Source organism: Dama dama, chromosome 6 (genome assembly GCF_033118175.1).
Source record: "Dama dama isolate Ldn47 chromosome 6, ASM3311817v1, whole genome shotgun sequence".
Classification (NCBI taxonomy): Eukaryota; Metazoa; Chordata; class Mammalia; order Artiodactyla; family Cervidae; genus Dama; species Dama dama.
This window is the reverse complement of record NC_083686.1, coordinates 35,737,244-35,744,288: the sequence shown is the minus strand read 5'-3', so window position 1 is coordinate 35,744,288 and position 7,045 is coordinate 35,737,244.

Genomic DNA, 7,045 nt, shown 5'->3' with positions numbered 1-7,045 from the left:
TGACATACAGTAATCTGAAGGATTTTACAAAAATGTGCACAGAGGAGGATGAATTTGAGTTGGATGTTGAATGATTATATCTGTAGTTTATTTGCTCCTCCCAAATTCGTATGTTGAAAACCTAAGGCACGATGTGATACTATTAGGAGGTGTGCCTTTTGGATGTGATTGAATCATAAGGACAGAGCTCTCATGAGTTGGATTAGTGCCCTTATAAAAGAGGCCCTGGAGAGAGCCCTGGCTCTTCTATCCTGTGAGGACATAGCAAGAAGCTAGCAGTTTGCAGTTTGCAGCTCGGAAGAGGACCTTCACCAGAACCTAACCACATTTTTCCCTGAGCTCAGACTTCCACCTCTCAGATTATGAGAAATAAATATCTGCTGTTTGTAAGTCTTCCATGCTGTGGTATTCTGTTAATGCAGCCTAAACAGACTAAAATAGTGATGCCCCATGTAATATTGCTGCAGGAGTCCAATATACCTATCTCAAAACCTGTTGTTGAAGACCTAACAGATTATATTTAAATTGGGAACATATGGGATGTGATAGTTGTTGGAATTAAGGAGGAAGTTTGAATGAAAACTGGATGTTTGAACAGACTTTGTGAAGTGGTTGCATCTCCTTTAACTGAATATACTATTGGAATGGATATTATGCCTGCTTGGGAAATACACCCCCAAACAAGTGTAAAAGAGAAGGCATGCACTGCTCTTCCACAAGCATCATAATTGGACATGCTAAATAGGAACCTATAAAAATGAACACACCCATTCAGGTTGTTAAATTGAAACAATAGATAACACATTCTTTAAGAAAGCAGACTGCCATTTTAATTAATGATGTGTTAGAAGTTGAAGTGATAGTCACCAACGAATTATCTGTACAGTCACCCCAGTGGCACATGAAAAAGTTGGACAGCTCATAGATATCTAACAGTAGACTATAGACACGAGAGGAGTCCCACTCCTGCTTAAATACCTATATGTGAGTTTTCAGGCTTGACCATAAGCAAGTACAAAGGGTTTACCTGGCAGGCCTCCTGGAGAAAACCTTCCCTCTCCACACCAAACAGTGCAGAGCCGGTGCATCCCAGTCTTTGAAGGGAGCTGCAATCACAGACTCAAGCCTCCTTGGCCATTCATGATCTTCACTTATCTATATCCCCAGCCCTGGCAATAACTTCATTCCTAGATCTCTTTATCTAAGGTCTTGGGCAGAGGGCTTCTTTAGGAGCCCCTAATGAGACCTTCTTATGGAGGGACAGATGGGGAAAACCTGAAGACACTTTTCCCACCCTGACTCACTATCCAGTGCTTTTCCACTCTGGCCCCTCCCCTTTCCTCACTCTAGAGCGCGTAAGACTGTCACGGACTTTAGTTCAGGGCTCTTTCAACACTGAAATGGACTGTGTATCTGCACTGATCCACCTAACCCTCAAATGGTGTGCTGTTCTGAGTGAAAATGGAAGAGGGAGAATTGGTGCCTTTTAGGGTTTTAGAATCTTGGTCATATCACAATCAATTATAAAAAGTTTATCACTTTGGGCATGTTGCTTTAATTGGTTACTGTGAAAAAAAGAAAATAATTGGTTACTGTGATACATATCCACAGAGTTTACTTTCTCTCCCAGAACAGCTCAGCTATTCAGTACATGCCATCTACAATACCAGCGGTCACTGATGCAGTTTCAATTATGCAAAAATTACAGCAAGCTAGAAAAGACTGGAGAACAGGGTTTGATTCCTGGGTCGGGAATATCCCTTGAAGAAAATGGCAACAAACTCCAGTATACTTTCCTGGAAAATCCCATGGACAGAGGAGCCTGGCAGGTTACAGTCCACATGATTGCAAGAGTTAGACACAATTCAGTGACTAAGCCATCACAGAAAAGACTGGTAATCAGAGGTCTTATTATTATTATTATTATTTATAATTTTAATTTTATTTATTTATTTTTTCCATTTATTTTTATTCATTGGAGGCTAATTACTTTACAATATTGTAGTGGTTTTTGTCATACATTGACATGAATCAGCCATGGATTTACATGTGTTCACCATCCTGATCCCCCCTCCCATCTCCCTCTCCATCCCATCCCTCTGGGTCTTCCCAGTGCACCAGCCCCGAGCACTTGTCTCACGCATGCAACCTGGGCTGGTGATCTGTTTCACCCTTGCTAGTATACTTGTTTCAATGCTGTTCTCTCAAAACATCCCACCCTCGCCTTCTTCCACAGAGTCTAAAAGTCAGTTTTGTACATCTGTGTCTCTTTTTCTGTTTTGCATATAGGGTTATCATCACCATCTTTTTAAATTCCATATATATGCGTTAGTATACTGTATTGGTCTTTATCTTTCTGGCTTACTTCACTCAGGATAATGGGCTCCAGTTTCATCCATCTCATTAGACTGATTCAAATGAATTCTTTTTAATGGCTAAGTAATATTCCATAGTGTATATGTAAAACAGTTTCCTTATCTATTCATCAGCTGATAGGCATCTAGGTTGCTTCCATGTGTTTGTTATTATAAACAGTGCTGCGATGAGATGAATATTGGGGTACATGTGTCTATTTCAGATCTGTTTTCCTCAGTGTGTATGCCCAGGAGTGGGATTGCTGGGTCATATGGCAGTTCTATTTCTAGTTTTTTAAGGACTCTCCACACTGTTCTCCATAGTGGCTGTACTAGTTTGCACTCCCACCAACAGTGTAAGAGGGTTCCCTTTTCTCCACACCCTCTCCAGCATTTATTGCTTGCAGGCTTTTGGATAGCAGCCATTCTGACTGGTGTGTAATGGTACCTCATTGAGTTTTTTATCTGCATTTCTCTGATAATGAGTGATGTTGAGCATCTTTTCATGTGTTTGTCAGCCATCTGTATGTCTTCTTTGGAGAAATGTCTGTTTAGATCTTTGGCCCATTTTTTGATTGGGTCATTTATTTTTCTGGAATTGAGCTGCAGGAGTTGCTTGTATATTTTTGAGATTAATCCTTTGACTGTTTATTCATTTGCTATTATTTTCTCCCATTCTGAGGGCTGTCTTTTCACCTTACTTATAGTTTCCTTTGTTGTGCAAAAGCTTTTAAGTTTCATTAGGTCTCATTTGTTTATTTTTGCTTTTATGTCCAATATTATTGGAGGTGGGTCATAGAGGATCCTGCTGTGATTTATGCCGAAGAGTGTTTTGCCTAAGTTCTCTAGGAGTTTTACAGTTTCTGGTCTTACATTTAGATCTTTAATCCATGTTGAGTTTATTTTTGTGTATGGTGTTAGAAAGTGTTCTATTTTCATTCTTTCACAAGTGGTTGACCAATTTTCCCAACACCACTTGCTAAAGAGGTTGTCTTTTTTCCATTGTATATCCTTGCCTCCTTTGTCAAAGATAAGATGTCCGTAGGTATGTGGATTTATCTCTGGGCTTTCTATTTTATCCCATTGATCTATATTTCTGTCTTTGTGCCAGTACCAAACTGTCTTGATGACTGTGGCTTTGTAGTAGAGCCTGAAGTCAGGCAGGTTGATTCTTCCAGTTCCATTCTTCCTTCTCAAGATAGCTTTGGCTATTTGAGGTTTTTTGTATTTCCATGCAAATTGTAAAATTAGTTGTTCTAGTTCTGTGAAAAATACCGTTGGTAGCTTGATAGGGATTGCATTGAATCTATAGATTGCTTTGGGTAGTATACTCATTTTCACAGTATTGATTCTTCAATCCATGAACATGGTATGTTTCTCCATCTGTTTGTGTCCTCTTTGATTTCTTTCATCAGTGTTTTATAGTTTTCTATGTATAGGTGTTTTGTTTCTTTAGGTAGATATACTCCTAAGTATTTTATTCTTTTTGTTGCAATGGTGAATGGTATTGTTTCCTTAATTTCTCTTTCTGTTTTCTCATTGTTAGTATATAGGAATGCAAGGGATTTCTGTGTGTTAATTTTATATCCTGCAACTTTACTGTATTCATTGATTAGCTCTAGTAATTTTCTGGTAGAGTCTTTAGGGTTTTCTATGTAGAGGATCATGTCATCTGCAAACAGCGAGAGTTTCACTTCTTCTTTTCCTATCTGGATTCCTTTAATTTCTTTTTCTGCTCTGATTGCTGTGGCCAAAACTTCCAACACTATGTTGAATAGTATTGGTGAGAGTGGGCACTCTTGTCTTGTTCCTGATTTTAGAGGAAATGCTTTCAATTTTTCACCATTGAGGATAATGTTTGCTGTGGGTTTATCATATATGGCTTTTATTATGTTGAGGTATGTTCCTTCTATTCCTGCTTTCTGGAGAGTTTTAATCATAAATGGATGTTGAATTTTGTCAAAGGCTTTCTCCACATCTATTGAGATAATCATATGGTTTTTATCTTTCAATTTGTCAATGTGGTGTATTACATTGATTGATATGGAGATATTAAATAATCATTGCATTCCTGGGACAAAACCCACTTGGTCATGATGTATGATCCTTTTAATATGTTGTTGGATTCTGTTTGCTAGAATTTTGTTAAGGATTTTTGCATCTATGTTCATCAGTGATATTGGCCTGTAGTTTTCTTTTTTTGTGGCACCTTTGTCTGGTTTTGGAATTAGGGTGATGGTGGCCTCATAGAATGAGTTTGGAAGTTTACCTTCTTCTACAATTTTCTGGAAGAGTTTGAGTAAGATAGGTGTTAGCTCTTCTCTAAATTTTTGGTAGAATTCAGCTGTGAAGCCATCTGGTCCTGGGCTTTTGTTTGCTGGAAGATTTCTGATTACAGTTTCGATTTCCTTGCTTGTGATGGGCCTGTTAAGATCTTCTATTTCTTCCTGGTTCAGTTTTGGAAAGTTATACTTTTCTGGGAATTTTTCCATTTCTTCCAAGTTGTCCATTTTATTGGCATAGAGCTGCTGGTAGTAGTCTCTTATGATACTTTGTATTTGTCTGTTGTGATCTCTCCATTTTCATTTCTAATTTTGTTGATTTGATTCTTCTCCCTTTATTTCTTGATGAGTCTGACTAATGGTTTGTCAATTTTGTTTATTTTTTCAAAAAACCAGCTATTAGCTTTGTTGATTTTTGCTATGGTCTCTTTTGTTTCTTTTGCATTTATTTCTGCCCTAATTTTTAAGATTTCTTTCCTTCTACTAACCCTGGGGTTCTTCATTTCTTCCTTCTCTAGTTGCTTTGGGTGTAGAGTTAGGTTATTTATTTGGCTTTTTTCTTGTTTCTTGATGTAAGTCTGTATTGCTATGAACCTTCCCCTTAGCACTGCTTTAATAGTGTCCCATAGGTTTTGGGTTGCTGTGTTTTCATTTTCATTTGTTTCTATGCATATTTTGATTTCTTTTTGATTTCTTCAATGATTTGTTGGTTATTCAGAAGTGTGTTATTTACCCTCCATATGTTTGAATTTTTAATTTTTTTTTCCATAATTGAGATCTAATCTTGCTGCATTGTGTTCAGAAAAGATGATTGGAATGATTTCAATTTTTTTTTAATTTACCAAGGCTAGATTTATGGCCCAGGATGTAATCTATTCTGGAGAAGGTTCCGTGCGCACTTGAGAAAAAAAGTGTAATTGATTGTTTTGGTGTGAAATGTCCTATAGATATCAATAAGGTCTTGCTGGTCCATTGTGTCACTTAAAGTCTGTGTTTCCTTGTTAATTTTCTGTTTAGTTGATCTATCCATAGGGGTGAGTGTGGTATTAAAGTCTCCCACTATTATTGTGTTGTTGTTAATTTCCCCTTTCATACTCATCAGCATTTGCCTTACATATTGTGGTGCTCCTATGTTGGATGATTATGGTTTTAGTATGCCTGCCCTCTGATGTCCTCTCGCAACACCTACCATCTTACTTGGATTTCTCATACCTTGGACGTGGACCACAGTCTTGTTGAACTCAATGAAACTAATCCATGCCTTGTGGGGCTACCCAAGATGCCCGGGTCATGGTGGAGAATTTTGACAGAATGTGGTCCACTGGAGAAGGGAATGGCAAACCACTACAGTATTCTTGCCTTGAGAACCCCATCAACAGTATGAGAAGGCAAAATGATAGGATACTGAAAGAGCAACTCCCCAGGTCGGCAGGTGCCCAATATGCTACCGGAGATCAGAGGAGAAATAACTCCAGAAAGAATGAAGAGATGGAGCCAAAGCAAAAACAAAACACAGTTGTGGATGAGATTGGTGATACAAGCAAGGTCTGATGATGTAAAGAGCAATGTTGATGGGAACCTGGAATGTTAGGTCCATGAATCAAGGCAAATTGGAAGTGGTCAAACAGGAGATGGCAAGAGTGAACATCGAAATTCTAGGAATCAGCAAACTGAAATGGACTGGAATGGGTGAATTTAACTCAGATGACCATTATATCTACTACTGTGGGCAGGAAACCTTTAGAAGAAATGGAGTAGCCATCATAGTCAATGAAAGAGTCCAAAATGCAGTACTTGGATGTAATCTCAAAAATGACAGAATGATCTCTGTTCATTTCCAAGGTAAACCATTCAGTATCACGGTAATCCAAGCCTATGCCCTAACCAGTAATGCTGAAGAAGCTGAAGTTGAACGGTTCTATGAAGACCTACAAGACCTTTTAGAACTAACACCCAAAAAAGATGTCCTTTTCATTATAGGGTACTGGAATGCAAAAGTAGGAAGTCAAGAAACACCTGGAGTAACAGGCAAATTTGGCCTTGGAATACGGAATGAAGCAGCATAAAGGCTAATAGAGTTTTGCCAAGAGAACACACTGGTCATAGCAAACACCCTCTTCCAACAAGATGAGAGAAGACTCTACACATGGACATCACCAGATGGTCAACACCAAAATCAGAATGATTATATTCTTTGCAGCCAAAGATGGAGAAGCTCTATACAGTCAGCAAAAACAAGACTGGGAGCTGACTGTGGCTCAGATCATGAACTCCTTATTGCAAAATTCAGACTTAAACTGAAGAAAGTTGGGATAACCACTAGACCACTCAGGTATGACCTAAATCAAATCCCTTATGACTATACAGTGGAAGTGAGAAATAGATTTAAGGGACTAGATCTGTTAGACA